This window comes from Nerophis ophidion, linkage group LG05 (genome assembly GCF_033978795.1).
Source record: "Nerophis ophidion isolate RoL-2023_Sa linkage group LG05, RoL_Noph_v1.0, whole genome shotgun sequence".
Classification (NCBI taxonomy): Eukaryota; Metazoa; Chordata; class Actinopteri; order Syngnathiformes; family Syngnathidae; genus Nerophis; species Nerophis ophidion.
Genome location: NC_084615.1, coordinates 43,159,209 through 43,185,790, shown reverse-complemented (window position 1 = coordinate 43,185,790; position 26,582 = coordinate 43,159,209). Strand labels below are relative to the sequence as shown.

The 26,582-nt window shown below is 39.2% G+C and overlaps 1 protein-coding gene across 4 annotated transcripts in view; it reads left to right on the top strand.

The window, feature by feature from the left end:
* The window catches only part of LOC133553138 (kelch-like protein 29), a 600,020-nt gene that overhangs the window by 101,750 nt on the left and 471,688 nt on the right, over window positions 1-26,582 (top strand). The window contains exon 3 of one of the 4 annotated variants that reach the window (XM_061901008.1): window positions 20,069-20,222. The exons of the other annotated variants lie outside the window; for them this stretch is intronic. The gene's annotated coding sequence lies outside the window, so the exon portion shown is untranslated. The remainder of the gene's footprint in view (window positions 1-20,068; window positions 20,223-26,582) is intronic. 4 annotated transcript variants of the gene reach the window in all.

Genomic DNA, 26,582 nt, shown 5'->3' with positions numbered 1-26,582 from the left:
CTTACCATAAATACGTACAAAAAATGACAGTAAACACGTGATCGGTATTGGTTTCAGCCGAACTCACTAATGGATGATGGGTATCAGAATTGGCACATTCTTTCACATCATGGAGTGACCTTGAAGGGGAACTGCACTTTTTTGGAATTTTGCCTATTGTTCACAATCATTATGAGACACAAAAACACAAAATGTTTTTTTTTTTTTTTTTTTTTCGCTCTCTAACCTTAAAAAAAAAAATCTAAGTATTCATAAGTACTACTGTACCAATACATCTTAACAAATACGACAACAAGCAGGTGTGCAGTACTCTGCGGCAGAGTGGACCAAGGCAAGGGTGGCTGTACGAAGTGTAACACCGCTAGCACCCCAGCTAGATCCAGCCTGTCGTCTAAAAAGCCCAACGCATTTTGGTAGCTTTTTGCGCAGTGATTCCAGGTGTCGGCGAAGAGTGAGTGCCGTCCAGCTTAATGCCGAGATATATTGGTTCGGCAGAAAAGGGTAGAGGACGTCCATCAACAGTGATGTTAAGCTCATGTTATGCCTCCCTGTTGTAAAGGTGGAAGGCTGCTGTCACCGTTTTGGTTACACTGAGCTTCAACTTCCATTTCTGAAAAAAGTGGATAAGGTCGCCATGTCCTGGGTAAGAAACCCCTCTAACTCCTGCCAGTTTTTTTCATATGTGTTTATGTTAAATAAGTAGGGAGCCAGGACTGATCCCTGAAGGACGACATTTCTCAGACGTCGCAACCTGCTTTTTGGGCCATCAACAGTGGTAAGGGTGAAACTGCAGTTTTGGACGAGTTCCATGATCAAAGAGACCATGTGCCTGTCCGGTAGTAAACGCAAAAGCTTGCAGGTAAGGCCATGGTGCCAAATGGTATTGTAGACTGCTGTAAGATCAACAAACATAGCACCTACTTTATTCATGGCCGAGAAGCTGTGCTCAATTTCTTGAGTCATGAGAGTAACTTGAGCCACGGACGATCTTTGGCAGCAAAATCCAGCTTGCTCTTGAGGGAGCAGTGGATCAATAATTGGTTTGACACAAGCGTAGATTAGTCTCTTCAGGATTTTGAAAGGGATACACAAAAGAGAAAGAGGACTATAAGTCTTTGGATCCTCTGGTGGCTTCATTGGCTTTGGGATGGCGACCACTAATGCTCTTCTCTAGATTTTTGGAAGTTTGAGTGTGCGCATGCAGGAAGATAGGAACTTGTTTAGCCAGGACTTTAGAACCTGGAGCTTTTCCAGACTTAAGCAACTGGAGGGTACTGGCAAACCTCTCTGGAGTAAAATCTTCAGAGATTGTTTCACCAGGGGGTGTAGGGATCCTCCAGAGTTCAGCCGCCTCCTTGTTCAAAAGTTTGGTTAATTCGCGATCTTTTGTTTGATTGACCTTATTCTTTACCGATTGCGATGCAATAGAGTTTGCAGAGATGGGGCATGGGCGTTGCGATCGTCTGGATCTGCCTGTCAGGTTGTCAACTGTATTCAATGCCAACCAGCTGGAGTGCGTGAAGTTGATGGTGTTGACAGCCTCTGACCAACGCTCTCTTCGCTTTTCATTAAGTCGAGCATGCCTGATGATTTGCCTTGCGGGGTCTTCAAAAAGGCCTGGTAGAGGTTCTCACACTCAGCATCCCAGCATGGTCTGTAGTTATTTCTTCGACCGCGTAGGATCGATCCCTTAGCTGCTCCTAGGATGGCATAGCAAAAGTTGTGTTATGTCACATCAACATAGCTAGTATCAGGAGATGGTAAGTCCTGGGCAAGCATGTTTGTGGTCAGGCTATAAAGTTCCCAATTGGCACTGCGGAAGATTCCAACGCTTATGTGGCTCACTTGGGATTGGGACCATAGTTCTTGAGGCCGTTAAAAGTGAGGGTAGATGTTGGGACCTCTGAAACTTCTGTTTGACACGTATGCCCAAGTGCCAGCTATTTTGACCAGTGCTTGCAAAAGCCAAATCTGGATTAGTTCCGGTGTTCCAGAAATCAGAGGAGAAGCTATGGGCATCCTTGGAGTTATGTAACAATACAAGGGTGCTCTTGGTTGCCCAGTCAACCAAACATTCCTCGTCTCGATTGGTGAAACTGTAGTCCCAGTTTGTGTGCTGGCAATTAAAGTTTCCAGCATAGATAATGGGATGTGGAAACACCGGGGTGGCTGCTGGTGTTAGTCACAAGGTCGGTCGCTTGTAGACGTTGACAATTTTCACGCCCTCAATGTCCATGCATAACCACTCAATTGCCAATCCACTTGAAGATTGATCGACAATCTAAGCTTCTTATGGACAAACGTGGCAAGGCCATGCTTCCTGCATAGTATCGATCAAGCTAGTGTAAAATTTGGAATCACTAGCCAGTCTGCACTTGTGCAGTGTGTTTTCTGTAGTAGGATGACAAGGGCTTTATGCCTAATGGCCAGCTGGCTGGTGACGCAGATCTTGCTTGCGTCTAAGCCCTCGATGTTGAGCTGCAAGATGTTGGGCAGTGATAGGCCACAGAGAACATCTTTAGGTTTGTCACCTCTTTGCTTCCGGGGCCGAGGATCTTTCGTTTTACCACCCCGGTAACGTCTTCATATTTTCATCATTATCCTAAAAGTCATTGAATAGTTTTCAGTTTCCGGGTCTCGCCGCGTGGAGGTTGATGAAGTGAGACCCTCTTTCATAATGACTGTAAATTTCCCCAAAAGTGCAGTTCGCCTTTAAGAAAAATGATGACTCTTCGGGATAACAAGTTTTTGGGCGCCAGCAGTTGATTTGCATGTATAGATATAACCCCTCAAACCTTTAAGTATAAGGTAGCCTCTTTCTGTCTTAGAGTAAAAACATTGTTTTACATTTGAGCATTAGCGTTAAATTTCAGATCTTACAAAATCAGAGCCATCACACAAGCACCTCTACTGTAATATTTTGCTCTTTTAGCATTTAAACACTAAATGCTGCCTCTAAGCTTCCAGATCAAGTGTAACCACCAATTTCTTACATTGTGATTTTATAAAATAAGTCTTGACATTTACACGACTCCAAAAAAAAAACAGTCACCTTTTTACCCTGAGAGAAAGCACCAGACCTTTTGAGATTTTGCGCTTATTGAGCAGGTGGAATTGTTTCGAGCTCAAGGCCCGTGGCATATGAGAGAATACAGACATAATGACATTTGAATTGATATTTATTTTACATAGAGCTGTCTGAGAGCGCTACAGTAGTTTTCCAAAAAGTTTAAACATGAGCAATTGAATCAGAGCTACCTATCGAAAAAGCAACCTTTTCGAAGATAATGATGCTTATTATTTGGTGTCAGATATCAGCAAAAAAAAAAGTATCGCATTAATAAGTATAAGTAAAAAAATGTATATCACATTATATCGGGTTGCATTTTAATGCTCCGATTTTAGGCTCCAATTAAAGTAGTCCTACTTGTGCATGATTGGCAACCAGGTAACATCTAAATGTCCTCGAATAAGCACACAAAAATGGTATTTTTTTGGGGCGGCGTGGCTCCACTGGTTGAGCGGTCGTGCCAGCAACTTAAGGATTCCAAGTTTGATTCCAGCTTGCGCGATCCTCATCACTTCCGTTGTCTTTGTGTAAGACACTTTACCCACCTGCTCCTGGTGCCACCCACACTGGTTTGAATGTGGCTTAAATATGTAGAAAATGGGTTTTCTTGGTGTTAAGTGCCGAGAGAAAATTTAAATGTTAAATTTAGGCTAAAAATACCTTTGTCTTAAAAAGTTTGTGAACGTTTGATGTGGCAAGGGAAAACAATCCTTTATTAAATTAATATCTAATATTTTTAATATCATTCATGAATTAGGTTTACATTTGTTTCAGATTTTTATTTTTGGCGGGGAACAAGCATTTATAATCAATAAAAAATATACATGAATATGTATAAATATTCTAGTATGTATGTATATATATATATATTAGGGCTGTGAATCTTTGGGTGTCCTACGATTCGATCCAATATCGATTCTTGGGTCACGATTCGATAATATATCGATTTTTTTTCGATTCGTTTCGATTCTCAATTCAAAAATGATATTTTTCCGATTCAAAACGATTCTGTATTCATTCAATACATAGGATTTCAGCAGGATCTACCCCAGTCTGCTAACATGCTAGCAGAGTAGTAGATTTTTGTAAAAAGCTTTTATAGTTGTAAAGGACAATGTTTTATCAACTGATTGCAATAATGTAAATTTGTTTTAACTATTAAACGAACCAAAAATATGACTTATTTTATCTTTGTGAAAATATTGGACACAGCTTATGAGATGGGATGCAAGTGTAAGCCACTGTGACACTATTGTTCTTTTTTATAAATTTTTATATATGTGTGTTTTTGTGTATATATGCATATATATATATATATGTGTATTTGTGTATATAACTTTATATATGTGTATATATGTGTATATGTATATATGCGTATGTATATTTGTATATGTTTATAAGTATATGTATGCATATGTACACATGTGTATGTATGCATTTGTATACATGTGTAAATACGCATATGTATACATTTCTATGTATGCACATGTATACATGTGTATATGTGCGTATGTATACATGTGTATATGTGCGTATGTATACATGTCTATATATGCGTATGTATACATGTCTATATATGGGTATGTATACATGTGTATATATGCATATGTATACATGTGTATGTATGCATATGTATACATGTGTATGTATGCGTATGTATACATGCGTATGTATACATGTGTATGTATATGTGGAAATGGATATGTGTATATATGCACATATGTGAATATTTATATTTATACGCACACATGCATATGTACATATGCGTGTATATGCATATGTATACAGGTGTGTATATGTATGTACAGTATTTGCATATGTATATATATGCATATGTATATATGCATATATATGTGTGTTTATACTGCATATATATATACACACACATATATATAGGCACACATATACACGTATATATGTATACACATATCAACTTTGAACATATATGATATATATGTGCGTGTATATATATATACAGGTGCTGTTCATATTATTAGAATATCATGAAAAAGTTGATTTATTTCAGTAATTATATTCAGAACGTGAAACTTACATATTATATCAATTCAATACACACATCGTGATATATTTGAAATGTTTGTTTCTTTAAATTTTGATGATTAGTACTGACAATTACTGAAAATCACAAATTCAGTATTTCAGAAAATAAGAATATTAGTTACGACTAGTACCAAAAAATATTTTTTAGAAATGTGGGCCAACTGAAAAGTATGAACATGGAAAGTTTCTGCATGTACGGCAATCAATACTTAGTTGCAGCTCCTTTTGCCTGAATTGCTGCAGCAATACGGCCTGGCATGGAGTCAACCAGTCTGTTGTACTCCTCAGGTGTTATGAGAGCCCAGGTTGCTTTAATAGTGGCCATCAGCTCTTCAGCATTGTTGGGTCTGGCATCTCGCATCTTCCGCTTCACAACACCCCATAGGTTTTCTATGGGGTTAAGGTCAGGTGAGTTTGCAGGCCAATCAAGAACAGGGATACCATGGTCCTTAAACCAGGTACTGGTAGATTTGGCACTGTGTGCAGGTGCCAAGTCATGTTGGAAAATGAAATCTTCACCTCCATAAAATTGGTCTGTGGCAGGCAGCATAAAGTGTTCTAAAATTTCCTGGTAGACTGCTGCATTGACCCTAGACCTCAGGAAACACAGAGGACCAACACCAGCAGATGACATGGCACCCCAGACAATTACCGATTGTGGAAATTTGACACTGGACTTCAGGCAACGTGGATTCTGTGCCTCTCCTGTCTTCCTCCAGACTCTAGGACCTTGATTTCCAAAGGAGATACAAAATTTACTTTCATCTGAAAACATAACTTTGGACCACTCAGCAGCAGTCCAGTCCTTTTTGTCTTGAGCACAGGCGAGACGCTTTTGACGTTGTCTCTTATTCAAGAGTGGATTTACACAAGGAATGCGACAGCTGAAGCCCATATCTTGCATACGTCGGTGCGTGGTGGTTCTTGAAGCACTGACTCCAGCTGCAGTCCACTCTTTGTGGATCTCCCCTACATTTTTGAATCGGTTTTGTTTGACAATCCTCTCCAGGGCGCGGTTATCCCTCTTGCTTGTACACTTTTTTTCTACCACATCTTTGTCTTCCCTTCGCCTCTCTATTAATGTGCTTAGACACAGAGCTCTGGGAACATCCAACCTCTTTGGCAATGACCTTTTGTGCCTTGCACTCCTTCTTTAAAGTATCATTGGTCATCTTTTGGACAGTTGTCAAGTCAGCAGTCTTCCCCATGATTGTGTCTTACAGAATCAAAATGAGAGACCATTTAAAGGCTTTTCCAGGTGTTTTGAGTTAGTTAGCTAATTAGAGTGTGGCACCAGGTGTCTTCAATATCTGAAATTTTCACCATATTCTAATTTTCTGAGATGTTGAATTTAGGGTTTTCATTGGTTGTCAGCTATAATCATCTCCTTTTTGGCAAAAAACACTTGAAATGTATCAGTCTGTTTGGAATGAATGTATACATTCTACAAGTTTGACTTTCTAAATGGAATTAATGAAATAAATCAACTTTTTCATGATATTCTAATTATATGACCAGCACCTGTATATATGTACATACACACATATATATATATATGTATATGTATATATATATATATATATATATATATATATATATATATATATATATATATATATATATATATATATATATATATATATATATATATATATATATATACTTTTTTTTTTTTTTACCGCTTTTCCCTTTTGGGGTCGCGGGGGGCGCTGCTGCCTATCTCAGCTACAATTGAGCGGAAGGCGGTGTACACCCTGGACAAGTCGCCATCTCATCGCAGATACTGTGTGTGTGTGTATATATATATATATATATATATATATATATATATATATATATATATATTAGGGGTGTAACTGTACGTGTATTTGTATTGAACCGTTTCGGTACGGGGGTTCCGGTTCGGTGCGGAGGAGTACTGAACGAGTTCCACACGAACATATGAAGTACCCGCCTATGCTAAAGTCTTAACAAGCTGCTCCGCTCCTTTCTGCCTCCGTCTCTGTCTGTATACAGCACCCAGCATTGTACCTCCCCCACAACCATCTGATTGGTTACAACCGTAGTGGTAACAAGCCAATCAGCAGTGCGTATTCAGAGCGCATGTCGTCAGCACTTCAGCGTCGAGCAGATAGGCGTTTAGCAGGGGAGCAATGGACTCTCCCCAAATTATACTAAACACTTTCAAGTCAACTACTTTCTAAACATCACTATGAGCCCGTTGATCTTCTAGAAACAAACTGCGGCTCAGCTCACTCGCAGTCCTGGTTTGAGGTGAAGGCTAGTTAGCTTTTAGCGTAACGTTAGCTCATTTTGCGGTGTGTGTGTGTGTGTGTGTGTGCGTGTAACACTTGTCTTGCTGAAATAGGCAGGGACGTCCATGATAACGTTGCTTGGATGACAACATATGTTGGTCCAAAACCTGTATGGACCTTTCAGCATTAATGGTGCCTTCACAGATGTGTAAGTTACCCATGCCTTGGGCACTAATACACCCCCATACCACCACAGATGCTGGCTTTTGAACTTTGCGCCTATAACAATCCGAATGGTTATTTTCCTCTTTTTTCTAGAGGACACCACGTCCACGGTTTCCAAATATAATTTGAAATGTGGACTCATCAGACCACAGAACACCTTTCCACTTTGCATCAGTCCTTCTTAGTCCATCAAGCTGGCGGTGTTTCAGGATATTGTTGATAAATGGGTTTGGCTTTGCATAGTAGAGTTTTAACTTGCACTTACAGATGTAGCGACCAACTGTAGTTACTGACAGTGGTTATATGAAGTGTTCCTGAGCCCATGTGGTGATATCCTTTACACACGGACGTTGGTTTTTGATGCAGTACCGCCTGAGGGATGAAAAATCCGTAATATCATCGCTTATGTGCAGTGATTTCTCCAGATTTTCTGAACTTTTTTATGCTTTTACAGACCGTAGATGGTAAAATCCCTAAATTCTTTGCAATAGCTCATTGAGAAATGTTGTTCTAAAACAGCTCGACAATTTGCTTACAAAGTGGTGACCCTCACCCCGTCCTTGTTTGTGAATTACTTAGCATTTCATGGAAGCTGTTTTTATACCCAATCATGGCACCCAACTGTTCCCAATTAGCCTGCACAGCTGAGGGTGGTTCCACATAAGTGTTTGATGAGCATTCTTCAACTTTATCAGTATTTATTGTCACCTTTCCCAACTTCTTTGTCACGTGTTGCTGGCATCAAATTTCAAAGTGAATGATTATTTGCACAAAAAAAAAAAGTTTATCAGTTTGAACATCAAATATGTTGTCTTTGTAGCATATTCAACTGAATATGGGTTGAAAACGTTCTGTAAATCATTGTATTCCGTTTATATTTACATCTAACACAATTTCCCAACTCATACGGAAACAGGGTTTGTGCATATATATATATATATGTATATATATATACATGTATATATATATATATATATATAGTGTGTATATATGTAGCTTTAATGTATTTAGCTACTTTTGCTGTGTAGCTTGTAGTGCAGCTTGCTACTTTTCTCTGATGATAGCTTCCCTTGTAGCTTAGCTATATTTAATCGGGGGTAACTTGTAGTTTAGCTTACTACATTTTTCAAATAGCTTTCCCACTGTTGTATATATATGTATATGTACATAAAACTTATTGCTTTTTCTTTAGAGTTTAACAACTATTAGAATTCTAGACGCCAGGATACTGTTTTGGGAGCAGTGGTCTGGCACCAGCGTGTGTGTGTATCGACATCTCGTGTTTCACTGGCACACAAATGATTCACCGAAGAAATGAATTTAATATCTGTCTAATTTATTCAATTGAGTCTCAGATTAGATTTTCCTCGGCAGTTAAATATTTCATCGGCGCCTCGGCCGCCATGTGACAGTGAGTTCTCCCTTTCTCTGCAAACAACATTTTTAACGCTTAATATCTCAGGTTATTGGCATTATTTCTCAATACATTGTCCCTGCTCTTTTGTGTTCAACCCTTTACAGATAGTTTTAGAAAAAAGTTGGGACATTTGAAGGTTGATTCAGAGCTATTTTTAATGTTTTTAGCTTGTGCTGAAGTGGAGTGGGTGTCATCAGGAGACAAAAAAAATCCGAAACAGGATGTCTCGATTGTTTATTACATATTAGCCATTCTGGTCGAATGAGTTTGTTTAGCACATACTTAATTACCTCCATCACATTAAATCCTCAGAATAGATATGCTCGCTCGCTATGGTGCGGCGCGGTTGCAGCGGGGTCGGCGGCCCGGCTTGCCTGTGGCGTTGATTTGCTGTGAGCTCCACCAGACAATTTCCAGTTTATTACTGCTGCGTCCAGCCAGTCCCTGATGAGATTAATCAATGTCTGTGAATCATGGCGCCGCACAATTTGTTCAACGGGTCCGTTCAGGATTGTTCACTCGGGCAGCAGCGGTGGCGGCGGCGGCGGGCCCTGACCGCTGATCCAGGACGGCGGCCATGTTGAGTAAAGGCAGCGGTGATGTCTGCTGTACAGGGACGTCTGCAGCCCCCTTTTTCCCCAACCCAATTTCCACCTAAAGACATAAGGGACACTCGCAGACGCTCCGGACGCGGCGTTGAACTCTTTTGTGTTCTTTTAATCGAATCAGAGTTTTAATTCTTTGGTGAGAAGCGAGCAAGTCTTTTGTTTCACTGCAATACTTCTGTTAATTGCTTGAAGGAAGGTGTTCACTTTGACTGATTGTTTACTCTTCTATTATTGACACACAAACACACACACGCACGTGCACACCCACACCCCTACACTTTTACACACAATGAGACTTGATGAAATATGTACTGGTGCACTGGAAACAAAGCAATCAATATAAAATGTGCTGTATTGCAACAGACCATAACAAGAGGCATCAACAAAGAAAAAGATGTGGCCTTCAGGTTCACTGCTTGACATTTTTTTTTTACATTGGTAGATTTTTTTCGGGTTTATCTCCTTGATATTTTTCAATTTCCTCATGGTAGAAATGGCTTAAATGAAACAGAGGGGAAAAAAATTACCTGTGTATATTGCAACATACTGTAGATTATTTGAAGATTTCCAGGCGTCCTGTCGTGATGAACATGCATATTTGTTGTCACTTGTACGCTGTCGGCGGCCGCTAATATTTTTATCCCTTATTGAGGGGGCACTACTGAGTAGGTTTTGGTACCACCTCCCACTACAAAAGTAATCAGAGGGCCCGACCTCCACCAGGTCCTACTGGCCAATAGTAATGTCCTGAATCTGGAAGTTGATCCTTTTCATATAAAATTTACCTGCAAGTTTGACATAGGTCAGCTCATAACTTTTCGCGAAATAAAAAAACTAAGGTTGGAGGCGGGGCTGCAAGTATACACACAGAATTTGAAGCTTGTAATGTAAAAGTAGGTGAGGGAAATGATCCAAATCAGTACCAACATGTAATCAGTTGTTCTTTGTTCTATTTTGGAAATTTCTTGAAAGTGTTATGTAAATCCACCCATAACTTTTTTATCAATCTATAGCAGAAATAAAGAAACGGGCTGAACCCTTGCACAAATTATGCAGTCTTTTGTCTCTGCTATGCCATTAGCGCGCGCACACAGACACGCACACACACACACACACACACACACACACACACACACACACACACACACACACACACACACACACACACACATACACAAATTCTTGAAATTGGTACCTTCTTGTGACCTGAGAAAAATGCCTACCTCTTTAGGACCACCCTTTCTAGATATATAAAGATTTGTATTTACAACATTCATAATATATACAAACTATGCAAATATTAAAAAGGTAAGCTATTATTGTATTTTATTGTTCTGTTTGTAACTGTTTTTTACTTGAGTTATTACAGTATTATTTACTGAAGTTATTACAGTATGTTTCTATGTACGTATTTTTTTCAATTAATTTTGGCCAAAGGGGACACGTTTCAATTTCTTACACACACTTATACATATGTTGGCCAGAGGGAGAGCACTTCAAATTTTTACACACACTTGTTATTTCATATGTTGACCAGAGGGGGAGCACTTTCAAAACCAACACACAGTCAATTTGAAAAATCCCTCCTTTTTTGGGACCACCCCAATTTTGATAGATGTCCCCACCAGGGGTGCAAATGAGATCTCTATTGTTTTATTTTATTTTTTGTAATGTGCTTAGCTGCCGTATTGTTTTATCATATATTGCTGCTTTTGGACCTGTCAATGTTTACTTTTGTATGCACATTAAATCAACCAAAAAACTTCTGACTTTGGAGCAATGTTCATGGTTTTTCCGTATTGGGACCATGATTTTTTGTCCTACCTTGTTCACCTTTTGGACATATCTTGAAAGTTTCATGAAAATATGTCAACAAAACCAAAAAGGTAATAATTAAATTTTTGCATGTGCTCGCAATATTTTGAGTGTTTGATTTAGTTTCCAACTTGATCAAAATAATATTGATAATAGTAATAATAATAAATAACAGCAATGCAAATTAATCGGGATTAAGTGGATTGATTTCCAGTTTTCGTTTAAATAATGAATATAAATAAGTCAATTTGTCAAATCCTTGTTACAGCCCTGCTTTTAATACAACATGTTCTATGTCAGTAAACATGGATGTCAACGATAACTAACGTCGCCTTAAACGTAAATTCAGCTTTCCCAAAGTCCTGAAGTCCATATTAATCTGTTCATGAGAACAGACTTGGTAGAAAAATCTTCTCCGTGATGGAGTTTGTAAGGTTTGGCGCGTGAGAGAGCGATGCGTCTGATTAAGAGCTATGGATCACTGGAGGAGAACGACCTTGGCGTCTATATCTGAGAATATGGCAAACGTTCGCCTTGCAGTATTCCCCAGATGACAGCGCAGCGGCCCAAACAATGAGCTGCACGCGGGCGGCCAAGTGCGATGGCGAGATATGCTTCAGGCTTTCTTTTTTCTAGCTCAAAGGTCGAGGTGTCTCGTTAAAAATGTCTTCATGCTGAATGATGGAATTCACAGTTCTTTGGAAAATGAATGCAGTACAGCTCTTTTCACTTGGACATTAATATACTCCTGTCCTTAACTTGAGCAGTGTTTGATGACAGGGATTTCAATTGTCTTTCAGCTACAGGGGTACCTTGGTTTTTGTTTGTAATTCATCTGAAAGTTCAGATGAAGACCACATTGTACAAAAATTAAGCAATTTTTTCACCTAATGGGAGTTCGATTTTTTGTTTGAACACTCAATACCCCGGAATAACATGTGGGCAATTTGGCCATACTGTAACCGAGACGGTATACAAAACCAAAGCAACATTTTTTATGGCAATTTACAAAAAACGAGGTACCAGTTTACTTTTAACTCCAGAATAGATTACTTTGATTGATAACACATCTATAATTGTATAGGAAAAAGCATATTAAAGTTAAAGTACTACTGATAGTCTCACACACTCACTTGGTGTGGTGAAATTATCCTCTGCATTTGACCCATCTTGTTCCACCTTCTGAGAGGTGAGGTGAGCAGTGAGTAGCAGCGGTGGCCGCGCTCAGGAATCATTTTGGTGATTCAACCCCCAATTCTAATCCTTGATGCTGAGTGCCTAGCAGGGAGGTAATGGGTCACATTTTTATAGTCTTTGGTATGACTCAGCTTGGGTTTGAACTCCCGACCTACCGATCTTGGGGCGAACACTCTAACCACAAGGCCACTGAGCAGGTTAGAAGTTGATCTAAATACCGAAAATTCCGGAATATGAGTCGCTGCTTTTTACTTTCGCTTTGAAACCTGCGGCTTATAAAACAATGTAACAAATTTATGGAATTTCTTCACTGACGGCTATAATGCAAATAGTTTTGAACAAAACCAAGCAAATACACTAAAAAGGTGTGTTATTGTTTGTGCATGTTTTGAACGAGTTCGCTCAGTGCAAGTGCTGCAGCGTTCTTCTGTTTAGAGCTTTTAACTGGAAGTACAATTGCTGTTCTGTCTTCTAAGTCATCCATAGCGGTCCTACTCAAAATGATTCTTCATTCATCACACCAAGCAACGTTTGTAAGTTTTATAATGTAACCAAAACAATTCTTACTTATTGTCCCATGTGTGATTTCTGTAGGAGTGTTTTCATGTATATGTGTATGTGCTGTCATACTTTAATGAAACTAGCGTTGTTAGCTAATATGCTAACACGTCTATGATTGTCTGTGTTAGTAGTAGTATTAGTTTGTTTATTAGAGTTTGTTAAGCTGCTTGGAGAACTAGGTTTCGCATCTAGTTAGTCTGTGAAGATGACGTCTGTTTTGTTTGATCAGCCGTTTTACTGCCGTGTTACAGACCCAAAACTCGCTCACAGCTTAAAGGCCTACTGAAACCCACTACTACGGACTACGCAGTCTCTGATAGTTTATATATCAATGATGAAATCTTAACATTGCAACACATGCCAGAACGGCCGGTTAATTTACTAAATTGCAATTTTAAATTTCCCGCGAGGTATCCTGTTGAAAACGTCGCGGAATGATGATGCGTATGATGACACGTGCGTGTGACGTCACCGGTGGTAGCTGACCTTTTTTTCCCAACACCGATCACGGCTAGTAGTCTGTTTTTATCGCATAATTACACAGTATCCTGGACTTCTGTGTTGCTGAATCTTTTGCAATTTGTTCAATTAATAATGGAGACTACAAAGAAGAAGGATGTTGGTGGAAAGCGGTGTATTGCAGCCGGTTGTGAAGCTTTAATATGGAACACAGAGAGCGGTCCATCGAACATGGTTCTCTACCACATGTCAACCGGCAGGTTTCGGTGAGAAAATTGTGGTAATAAGTCGGCTCTTACCGTAAACATGAGCGGAGCTCGTGTCGTTCCTCATGCAGCTGTCAAAGAGGCAGCTGCGACTTTCTTGGCTCCTTCATGGCTTCTTCCCTCAGAGACACTGGTGGTCACCACACCCCTCCGACTTTCAGGTATGACTATATAATCTCACTAAAACACTAGTAACACAATAAGCAGATAAGGTATTTTCCAGAATTATCCTAGTAAATGTGTCTAATAACATCTGAATCGCTCCCACTGCCCTCGTCTTTTTTATTTTCTTCTAGTCCTTCACTCTCACTATCCTCATCCACAAATCTTTCATCCTCGCTCTAATTAATGGGGAAATTGTCGCTTTCTTGGTCCGAATCGCTCTAGCTGCTGGTGGCCATGATTGTAAACAATGTGAGGATGTAAGGAGCTCTGCAACCAGTGACGTCACGCGCACATCGTCCGCTACTTCCGGTAAAGGCAAGGCTTTTTTATTATCTACCAAAAGTTGCGAACGCTATCCTCTATGTTCTCTACTAAGTCCTTTTAACAAAAATATGGCAATATCGCGAAATGATCAAGTATGACACATAAAATGGACATGCTATCCCCGTTTAAATAAGAACATCTAATTTCAGTAGGCCTTTAAATGCGTTGCAGTACGAATTAAAGTCAAAAGGTGCTCGACTGTGCTTGACTTAATATTTGTTGATAATGATTTAGATCTTTTAAAGTTTATAATTGAGGTGTCTTCATTGATTATGAAGAATCCTATAGAAGTGGCTCAAACTAATGTTTGTGTTGTCACAGATTGTGTTTTTACTAGGCTCGTTGCCGAAATGGGCTGCTGTACGAATTAATTTGCTGCACGATGTTGGACTTAAAATATTGACATGAACTTAATTGCGCTTGTTAATAATGGTTTAAATTGTTTTTAGGTATTTTACACTTCTGAATAGATGTGTCTGATAACTCTGCATAACTTAAAATGAAGGGAAAATGTGCCAATCATATAGACGGTGCGTTGTCACGTCGTGACATTGCTGGGTCTACGAGCAGAGGAGCATGTTCGGCAGCGCACATTCACAGAGTATTAATATGTTATTGCATATGTCAGCAGACAAATTAGGAGCCTTTTACTAAAAGACAAGTTGTCTCGTATGTCCACTATTTTATTTAAGGTCGAGCTTGCAATAAGAAACATATGTTTAATGTACCCTTAAGATTTTCTGTTAAAATAAAGCCAGTAATGCTATTTTGTTTGGGCATGTCGGTCTCTCTCCCTGCCCGACCGATTGGAAGCGAGACAAGACGACCCGTTGGCCCTAGTTGTTCTGCGGTTTCTGTGTGTATATGTGACCAGCTGCAAATGCGAAAAAAGTGTTTCCATCATGCTTTTAGCGAAACACTTCAATATCGAAATGTCTGAAAAACCACCAAATTGAAAGTTCCAAAATCAATCAATCTATCAATCAATCAATCAATCAATCAATCAATCATCCATCCATCCATTTTCTACCGCTTATTCCCTTTGGGGTTTCGGGGGTTGCTGGTGCCTATCTCAGCTACAATTGTGCGGAAGGCGGCGTAAACCCTGGACAAGTCGCCACCTCATCGCAGGACCATCACAGATAGACAGACAACATTCACACTAACATTCACACACTAGGGCCAATTTAGTGTTGCCAATCAACCTATCCCCAGGTGCATGTTTTTGGAAGTGGGAGGAAGCCGGAGTACCCGGAAGGAACCCACGCATTCACGGGGAGAACATGCAAACTCCACACAGAAAGATCCCAAGCCCGGGATTGAACCCTGACTACTCAGGACCCTTGTATTGTGAGGCAGACGCACTAACCCCTCTTCCACCGTGAAGCCAACAATCAAAGTTTATTTATATAGTCCTTAATCACAAATGTCTCAAAGGGCTGCACAAGCCACATTGACATCCTCGGCTCAGATTCCACATAAGGGCAAGAAAAAACTCAACCCAATGGGATACATTGAGAAACCTTGGAGGAGGCCACAGATGTGGGGACCCCCCGCTGGGCGACTGGTGCAATGGACGTCAAGTGGATCAAGTTAATAGTGTAAGAGTCCAGTCCATAGTGGGGCCAGCATGGATCATCTTGAGTGGAGACATGTCAGCACCTTAGAGATGCCCCCAACAGATGCACAGATGAGTTGTCCACCCGGGTCCTGAATTTGAACAGCTCATGCCTTATCTGTGGTCACCTAATAACCTCTCCACACAGAAGAGGGGGGCAGAGCAGAAAAGAGACGGCAGATCAATTCGTCTAAAAGGGGGGTCTATTTAAAGGCTAGCGTATAAAAATTAGTTTTAAGATGAGACTTTTATGCTTCTACTGAGGTAGCATCTCTAACTGTTACCGGTAGGGTATTCCAGAGTACTGGAGGCCGAATAGAAAACGCTCCATAGCCTGCAGACTGTTTTTAGGTTAAGTGAATCACTAATAAGCTGGAGTTCTTAGAACGCAGATTTCTTGCCAGGAGAAATGGTACAATACAATCAGCAAGATAGGATGGAGCCATACCGTTTCAGTATTTTATACGTAAGTAGTAAATCCTTAAAGTCACATCTTAAGGACACAGGAAGCCGGTGCAGGTGAGCCAGTATAGGCCTAAAATGATCAAACTTTATTTTTCTTGTCAAAAGTCTAGCAGCCGCATTTTGTAAAATGTTTTTGCGATATTTGAGATGTTTTTCAAAATATGGGTGGTTTCCATTACCAGTTTCTCATTGTGATATTTAAGTTTTGCACATTTCTAGGGGTTATCAATCAATCAATCAATGATTATTTATATAGCCCTAAATCACTAGTGTCTCAAAGGGCTGCACAATCATGAATTGATTTACGTGGACCCCGACTTAAACAAGTTGAAAAAATTATTCGGGTGTTACCATTTAGTGGTCAATTGTACGGAATATGTACTGTATTGTGCAATCTACTAATAAACATTTCAATCAATCAATCAATCAATCAATCAGTTATGGATGCATGGATTGCAATTCGCGAAGTTTACAGTAAATACAGTACATACGCTTGCAGCTTTGTTTACATTATTTTGACTGCTTCTGAACTTACTGATGTTTGATGATATTGACTTACATAATATAAAACATTTTTTAATGAATGAATGGGTATGTATAATTACTATCAATAACACATTATTCAGAATTTTATTCAATCATATATACTCAGATGTTAAAGGTTGTGGCATCGCAGCTGGCACAAAACATTGATACAATGTTGATTGTACATACATTTCCTTTAAAACTGACTTTGAAACAATGTTGCAAAAATAGTTGTATTTGAAAATTGAGACAATATTGATGTCCAACGTTGGTTGGGAAATTACCACATTTCAATAGCCAAATCAATGTCAGAACCCAATATTAATTATATTTCGTCAAAAAGCATGTTGTTTCAATGTTATGTAGAAGTTGCTCAACGTCAGGACCTAATTCAACAAGTTCTCAACTGTGTTTTAATGTCTTGTGCTTGCTAGCATCACTGTTATGTGTCTTTACCAAGGACTTAGTTTTTACCCATCGAGCTTCCAGCCTGATTGGGCTGCAGTAATTTTTTAGTGCTGACCAGGGGAAAAAATACTGTTACGACTTCAGTTTAATGACACTGGATGAGAACACTGTATTATGGTTACTTCAAACTCCTGAATGAGTACGTATGATTAATAGTAACCATAACTGATTTTGAGGAGAACATTTAGTTAGTAGTATAGAGTTTGATCAATGCAATGTTTGCTTGGAGAGTATGTTTTTATCAGAGGCTTAACTAGCTTTCCGCCTAAACCGGCAGCGGTACAAATTAAATTTGAAAATTGCTGGACTATGAAAATGATATCTTGTTTAAAATTATTGCAGATTATGGGAGAGTGAAAATTGGAAAGTAAAAAAGGAAGGTTCCCCCAAAAGTTGAATTTAGCACGCAAGCGCTACAACTTTGTTTACATTATTTTTAACTGCTTTTTAACTTAATAGTGCCTGTTGATACTCATTTGGATCATAACGTAGATCCTTTAAACTAGATGGGTATGATTAATAAATGTCCCATAAATGATTGTGAAAAAATTTGTGTCACTCAATATGGACCAGTATCGGTAATTTAGATCCAACTGGCTCCCCGCCTAAATGGGCGGCAATAGAATTTGTCAAAATGAAGACAGCAAGTGCTGGACTGTACTGAGTTTTAAAAAAAGGTGCAATCGATTGAAAGTAATGCGTATTATAGTGAAAAACTGTATAAAATAAATTAGGTTTCTCAAGTGGTGGAGTTAGCGAGTTGCACCCATGCTAGCAAGCCGTAAAACTTTGTTTGCTGTGGTTTTTTAGACTGCTTCCTAAAAAGAATCAATAAGCTGGAGTTACTTTAGTTTGCAATTGATCGTAAATATGTTGAACGCTGAGCCTCAGGTTATGCTGCCTTTTTGTGTGGCTATTGCGCTTGTTTTCTTCTGTTTTTTGTGCTTTTTGAAGATCTTTGCTGTTCATGGTGTTTATTGCGCTCATTTGTATGCGTCATGTAATCTGATGTTGTTAACACATGGCAGTAACATGCAAAACTGTTGACATTGCGTGTTTTCAGACGTCACCCCCCCATCTGCGTGACATTGCCATCAAGTCGTCGTGTGACATTTGAGTGAGGCGAACGTATTCACCTTGCTTGACTTGGCTCTGCCACACATGGTTGCTGGAAAAGCCGCCTGGCGTCTTTACTCTCCTCACACTGTCAACAACTTGATGATTTTATCACTGTGTAGGGGAGGCGAAAGCCAGCAGCCATTCAGGGCCTCATGCTTTATTTATTTACACGCTTTTCACATTGTTAGTGCTTCTTTTCTCTCTTCTACCTGTCTTAACTCATTGTGGCATGCGGCTGCGATGGCGGGCTATTATTTTGTGACATTTTATTTAAATGACAGACAGCTAGGGTTGGCAACTTCCTGATATAAATATGAGGGAAATTCTTGTTGGCAGGGCCCGTGTTTCAAAAACATGAGCTGCTTCATAAACAAATGCAACCAGTTGCCTAAAACTAATGGATGGATTTGGATACAATTTACAGAAAATGTCCAAAATAGGTCCTGGAACAAGTGCTTTTGTGGTTTTCATTGTTATTCATACAGTATATGAGCTTGTCAAAATACTTGACATTCATTCTGTCACCATACAATGTAGACCAGCTATTCTCAAACTGTGGTTTCAATTTCCTGTATTGAAACACAGTGTTACTGTTCAAACTGTGTACAACATACTTGATAAAGAAAACCTTTGCCATGTTTTGAATTCTTAGGTCTACTACGATACAGCATTTTAATGTTGGTCTTAATTGTAGTACTTTGAGAGCCAAGTGTTTTCTGAGATGGTACTTGGTGTTAAAAAGTTTGAGAACCACTGTTATAGACAAACATTTGGCCATGCTTTTTAGGTTAATCAAGGTTTATACTCTTTGGGTTTGTTTCCTGGTATACGATATAATGCTAAAGATATCCACAATAAAGCAACCTTCCATCCATGCATCCATTTTCCACCGCTTGTTCCTATCAAAGCCTATCCCAGCTGAATTGGGGCGAAAGGTGGGGTACACTCTGGACAAGTCGCCATCTCATCTCAGGGTCTACACCAATAAACAGACAACATTCACACTCACATTCACTCAATTTAGTGTTGCCAATCAGCCTAGCCCCAGGTGCATGTCTTTGGAGGTGAGAGAAAGCCGGAGTCACGGGGCGAACATGCAAACTCCACACAGATGGTAAAGTTATTTTGTTCAAGAAAACCTTTAGCGTTGATGATGTGTGTGTTGAGTAGCGTTGGGTAGCAAATTTTTACAGGTGCACATTTTTAAAAACATCAGCCAAACATATCCTTTTCACCCTTATCACCGTGGTGATTGGTTTGGCCTTTTTTTGCGAAAGGATACTATTTGTCTCAAACTTGGATTTAAATAAATGCATGTTTTGGAGTACTAACAATAGGCTACGTGCAAAACAATTTGCTGAACAACTTAGTTTTAATGCAAAATTTTAAAATATCAACATTTTGTAAATTTAAGTCTTAAGGAAAATAATATTCTGTTTTACTTGGTTAGTGGCTGTGATGAGGTGGCGACTTGTCCAGGGTGATGCACCCCGCCTTCCGCCCGAATGCATCTGAGATAGGCTCCTGCAACCCCCGCGACCTCGAACGGGACAATGGACTTGGTTGGTTGTTGGTGTTGCCTGATGGACAACAAACCGGCCAAGGTTTTCACTGGTTTTGTCGTCTCTGATATTTTTTTATGACCACTACTAGCAGCAGCATGGCGTTTATTGTCACACAACTCACCATCATGGGCAATAGAAAAAAATGAGGTGGCAAACCACGCAGTGCACTTTGTAGACATAGTTGCTCACCTTTTCCAGCCACCTATTATCCTTTTCCCAATCAAATTTGTATTTGTACAACCTTTTCGTTTTGTTGCCTAGTGGAGAAAGCTTAATGAGGTTGTTACTTGTGTGCGTAGCATCGGTGTCGTCATCCTCCCTTTCAGCCATGCTTATCTTTTTGTGTTGTCGTCTGTTTTCTTCCGGTATTTTTTTTGCACATGTTAGTGCCTCAAGTTTCTCAACCAATGAGATCAGCCAAATTCTGTGCTGTAATGGTCATGTCTGGGGGTACTGTCAGCTCATTGGTCCTGGAGTTGGTAAGGGTTGCCGCTTTACCATAAAATGCAATATAAAAGCGCCTTGTCATGCATTAATTCAATTAACATTTCAAAGACTGTTTTTATTTACACTATAATCCGGGACAAAGTGCATCCCTTTACAGATTGATAAGGGACGCATACTTACGTTACTAAATACAGGCCAATTCCGTTTTTCAAGGGATTGTTGGCACCCCTACAGACAGCTTGTCATCGACTGCTTTACATAATTTTATACTTGATGCCAGCAGTGAAGAGCAGATTACAGCCGCTAGTGAGGATATTCGTAGTAACGGGTGGCTCGATATATACCAAGGTTCTCAAAGCTGGTGTCAATTCTCATCTTATAATATCAATATTTTGAGGTTTAAGAGGTTAACTATGAGCATATTGCTTTGATTCAAAATGATGTCACATCCAGTTGATTGAATACGCATGATGGTCAAGGCTTTTCCCAATGTGTATTAGGCGCCCTAATACCCGTTGTTTTGCGTTGTTTTCAGCTGTTCGAACCTTTTAAGTTGCAAAAAGGATAAATGTTTTTTCAGAGTCCCTCGAGAGGTAATCAAGACTGGTGAAATTGTGCAAGATTTTATCTTAAAAAAAGACGACAAAAGTACCACACACTCTAGGAAAAAAGAGCAGAGCACAAGAATGCACAAGTTCACAATGATCACTAAAATTTGATATACTTAACGTTTAGTATTTCCTATTTAAGTATTACCTTGATATTATTCGGCAAGTCTAAATAAAATAAATCAAATGTGAGCAAAACCTAAAAGAGTTGAGCTTTTACCAAAGGCGCCAATCATAAATGAAGCTTTCAACACACACACAATGTTTACATCTATAGTTATATTTTGACAAAGACAGGAATTACGGCACTTGTAACAGCAAGGGCAGGCAACAAACATGACTGCAGACTTGAAGTTAAAACATGAAATGCAACCTTCTTTGAGCAGAAACGATGCATATGTATCCGGGAGAGTCTTGGTACCAATTTCCTTAACCCAACCATGCACTAAGAAGTTGTAGACCTCCACGTTTTACCAAGGTTTCATCTGTTTTGTCATGTAGAATGATGTCTGGAGCAAACGATGGTTCAACATGTTGGGGAACTCTGCCAACAAATATTCCTTTATCAGTCACAAATCTTTTATCTATTTATTTATTTATTTTTTTACAAAGTATAGGGCTCTATCCAGTTGCATAGTTGGATTTATTGCTCATATCCACTTTTTGCAGGAAGATCTAGGCCCCGAGTCTACTCAGGTCTCGCGCTGGTTACTATACAACAGCCATCTTATTTTGGTTGACCACCACAGGTTTTCCTTCACGGGAAGACATCACATGTTGCAATACAAGCAATAATTCAGCATACAATTAATAATTATGGTGTTTGATATTTAATAAAATATTTAACTAGAAGTTTGAAATATCAGCCCATTGTGCAACTAAATAGTAAAATTTTCAGTTTATAGTAAGTGGCAGAAGTTTGACATCTTAGTTAGTAATCAACAAATCCAGTGCAGCAGAACCTCACTATTTGCTAGAGTTACATTCTGAGACCTCCAGCGAATGGCAAGAAAACATAGTTGAGATGACCATACAATTGTCTTTTTTTGACACATAGCTTGCTCCCCCCCCAATTAAACCCTTCTGCGAGCTTGGCATTTTCTTTGATTTTGGTTAAACATTTGCAATAAAGATTATGGCATATCAAATGTAAATAATCATCAAGCTAGCACATTTTGAAAAGCGGAGCCTTACTTTTGGGCACTTTCTGTCAGGCACGCTTGCTTTGTTGGCATCGTAAATTATACCACTATATAGAGGTAGTCCGGCTGAGTCCATTCCTGTTTTCCCGCCCACAGTTGAGCAGGTGCAAAATCCTCAACTGAACGTGACGACTTATTAAGGGTGTAACGGTACACATATTTTTTGTTCGGTACGTACCTTGGTTTAGAGGTCACGGTTCGGTTCATTTTTGGTACAGTAAGAAAACAATGAAATATAATTTGTTTGGTTATTTATTTACCAAATTTGCAAAATCTTCCACCAAAAATATTTTTGTTTGTGGAATATTTGATGTGATGTAATGGGAACCTAAGATAGGTCAATAATTCATAATAACATTGATTTTGATTCAATATTATGTTTTGAGCAATGACAGTTTGAAAGAAAAAAAACAGCTTTGTTTTATTAGTCAACATTGCAACTTTTTATAAATTACATTTAACCTTTAAGCTTTTTTGTTTCACTTCTGTTATGTTTTTGTTTATTTTAATAGTATTTTTAGAATGTGCCGTGGGCCTTCAAAACATTAGCTGTGGGCTGCAAATGGCCTCCGGGGCACACTTTTGACACCTCCGCTATAGATAATAAGAAATTAAATCTGATAAATCAATGGATAAAAAGCAGAGCCTGGCGACGCATGCAGATTTATCATAACTCTCTTGCTCTCCGCCCCTCCCTCACAAATGCTGCTGTTGCGCGAACAATGTGTTTTGTTTTTAACCCCTTCTTAACCCTGAACGTGCATTGAAAATACACGCGACCATAACTCAAAATGCCGGACATTTGAGGCATTTAAGAGACTCTGCCCTGACAGCTCCGCAAAAGAGGACATGTCCGGTGAAAAGAGGACGTATGGTCAGTCTATCCTAGCCCGGTCGCTGCAGCCACATGTACATTTTTCCACCACTTGTGGCAGTAATGACAATCTCCAACAAACAGAAGAAGCCTAAAGTTAAAGTCATGGAGAAGTTTCTTAAGCGCAAAAAAGATGACCAAAGTGGTAAATCTGTATTTTCATTTGCACTTTAATTTTATTGACAGCTTAATTCAGAAACATATTCATTATCTATTTAGTTTATTTTAACACAACATAATTATGTATGTATATTGTATATGTATGTTTATTTTGTGTTAGTGGTTTGGTTACTACTTATTTTGCCTAAAGTTTGTGTTAATAAATATAAATATAATATATAAAACATATATTGCTTGTCAGATTGATTTAACAGATGGATTTATATTATTTGACATATAATTACTGAATACATCTAAAATCAAGAGTAAGATTACTAACTCTTTGTTAATTTTTGAGTGGGCCTCTGGCCCCTCTGTGTTGGAAATGTTGGGCCCCGAGGTTAAAATTGTTAAGAACCCCTGGTCTAAAATATCTAAAGAATCAAATTCGACTATGAACATCTTAAATGGAGAAATTGACACCTGTGTTACACTCGAGGGAAGACCTGTTAAAGAAAAGACGGCTGAAGTGGCTTAATGATGATACTTATGTTTGATATAGAAGCCACTTTTTGTCGATATTAAATAGTCTACTGAAAGGGTGAATTTTTTTTTTTGTAATGTACAGTATGTTCACGAACATTGACGTTTATTGTTTTTTTGTTTAGGTTTTTTTTTAACAAAATACAATTGCATGTCTGTCTTTCTTTTCAGTTTTGGACTATTCCAACTAAAATAGTTTAACATTTTTATCAAGTAGTTGTATATGTGTTACGTCTGAAAATTCCAATAAAATTTAACCCTGCCTACAAGTCAAAACGAAATATTGTTTATCGCAATATCGTGAGTAGCTGAGTTTCTACGATTGCATTATTGTGCCTTCACAGCCCATCCTAGCTTTGCAGGATACTCTGTTCCGCCTCTGTGACGGTTCTAACACTTCCACCGAAGAGAGAATTCAGAACAGCGACAGTTGAATAAAGTGAGGGGGCTCTAGCACATGGCGATGTTGTATTTACTCAGTCGGTTTATAAGCAAATACTAGAGCAAGGGTCTCAAACTCACTTTACCTGGGGGCCACTGGATGCAGAGTCTGGGTGAGGCTGGGCCGCAAGAAAAGATTTCCTAAAAAAAATGTTGCATACTAGTTGTTTAATGACGTTTCAAATTGTATCCCTTGTGCACCGCAACTTTCTCTGTGCAAATAAGACACGTCGAGGTGCCCCTGTGCTTAACAGAGAAATATTGCATCTCCCACTTTTCCTGGAATTGTTTTTGCTCATCACTAAACTTTCTCTTCACTGCAGGCTTTGAAAAAGACATGTTTGGGGTTGTAAAATATATTTGTATTTAGCCGACGCATGGAGAATAATGTTATTTCCGCAATGTGTGTCGTTCCGCTTTTCCTCCCTACAGCAACACGGCGGTCGGCGGATAATAGTAAAGTACCGGGATAGCGAGCGCAAAAAAAGTGATGGCTTCATATAGAAATATGTAGTGTTCATCGTGTGGGGCAATGCAAGTTAAACAATAACAAAAACAAATAATTTGAATTGGTCCAGGTTATCAGGTACTGTTATTACTGACGGACATGTGTCGCAGTGTGACTGCAGCCGGGCACCTAAGAAAACCCTTGTCTCCATGGCAGCGTCACTTGTCGCTTTTCCACTAACGCAGAGGTAGGCAACCCAGAACGTTGAAAGAGCCATTTTGGACCCAAATAACACAACGCTGTCAAGCGCCATTCATATAAAACTCGCGGGCCGCACTAACATTAAACTTTCATATTAAGGTGAGGGCCACAAAATAACGTCTCGCGGGCCGCAATTGGCCCGCAGGCCGCGTGTCTGGGACCCCTGTACTAGAGAAAAGCCTCATTGACCTATCCAGTGTAGCAGACTAGAAGCCTGCAAGCTTGATTGAGGCTCCAAAAAACAAGAAGAAGCAGAAGCTATTGTGTCAACAAGGCGAGCATGTACTACGGTACCCGTCTGCTCCTCCAGTGAAGGGTTCTCAACACTCTTGTGCATTTTATGGCTTGTGGAGAAATCATTTTTTCTTCTTCATCCCCCCACTAACACCGCCACATATCGCCCTGTGGGTGCACAGCGGTAATTCAGCGCTAAGTCAGCTCACCTTCGTATGGATGTCGATTTCCTCAGCTGGTATAGATCTTCACCCCCAACCCAACGCTAACTTTTATACGGAGGAAGTGTTCCCCCAAGAAGCTGCCAGGCCGTACAGGAAACATACTGTGCCTTGGAAGGAGATGTGAAAATAAACAATACTACACCTTGATTGCAATGTTCAGGTGTGGAATGAATCAATCACTCTGTATAGTTGAAACTCAAAATAATAAAATGTCCTCAACGACGATAGATAATAAATCTTCTATCATAAAGCTTAACTCTCATGGAAGTGTAAAAAAAGGGTAAACCTTTTTTAGAGGTGTAGATTATTTCTGTGATTTTTGTAGCCTAAAATGCCTGATTCTTTAAAAGGTTGCAGGAAAAAGTTTATTAACATTACAAATCGCTTTGGATCTTTTGCATTTTTAAGTGTTAAAGTGTTTTTTGTAACCTAACCCCAAAAAACACAATATTTAAACAAATTTAACTAAATATGCCTTATCTGCATCTTAAATTATCGTATTTTTTGGAGTATAAGTCGCACCTGCCGAAAATGCATAATAAAGAAGGAAAAAACATAAGTCGCAATGGAGTATAAGTCGCATTTTTTGGGAAAATTCATTTGATAAAACCCAACACCAAGAATAGACATTTGAAAGGCATTTTAAAATAAATCAAGAATAGTGAACAACAGGCTGAATAAGTGTACGTTATATGACGCATAAATAACCAACTGAGAACGTGCCTGGTATGACGTGACATATTATGGTAAGAGTCATTCAAATAACTTTAACATATAGAAAATGCTATAAGTTTACCAAACTATCTGTCACTCCAGAATCGCTAAATCCGATGAAATCTTATATGTCTAGTCCGGGGGTCGGCAACCCACGGCTCTGGAGCCGCATGCGGCTCTTTAGCGCCGCCCCAGTGGCTGTCTAGAGCTTTTGCAAAAATATATAAAAAATGGAAAAATATGAGGGGAAAAAAACATATTTTTTATTTTAATATGGTTTCTGTAGGACAGGGGTTGGCAACCT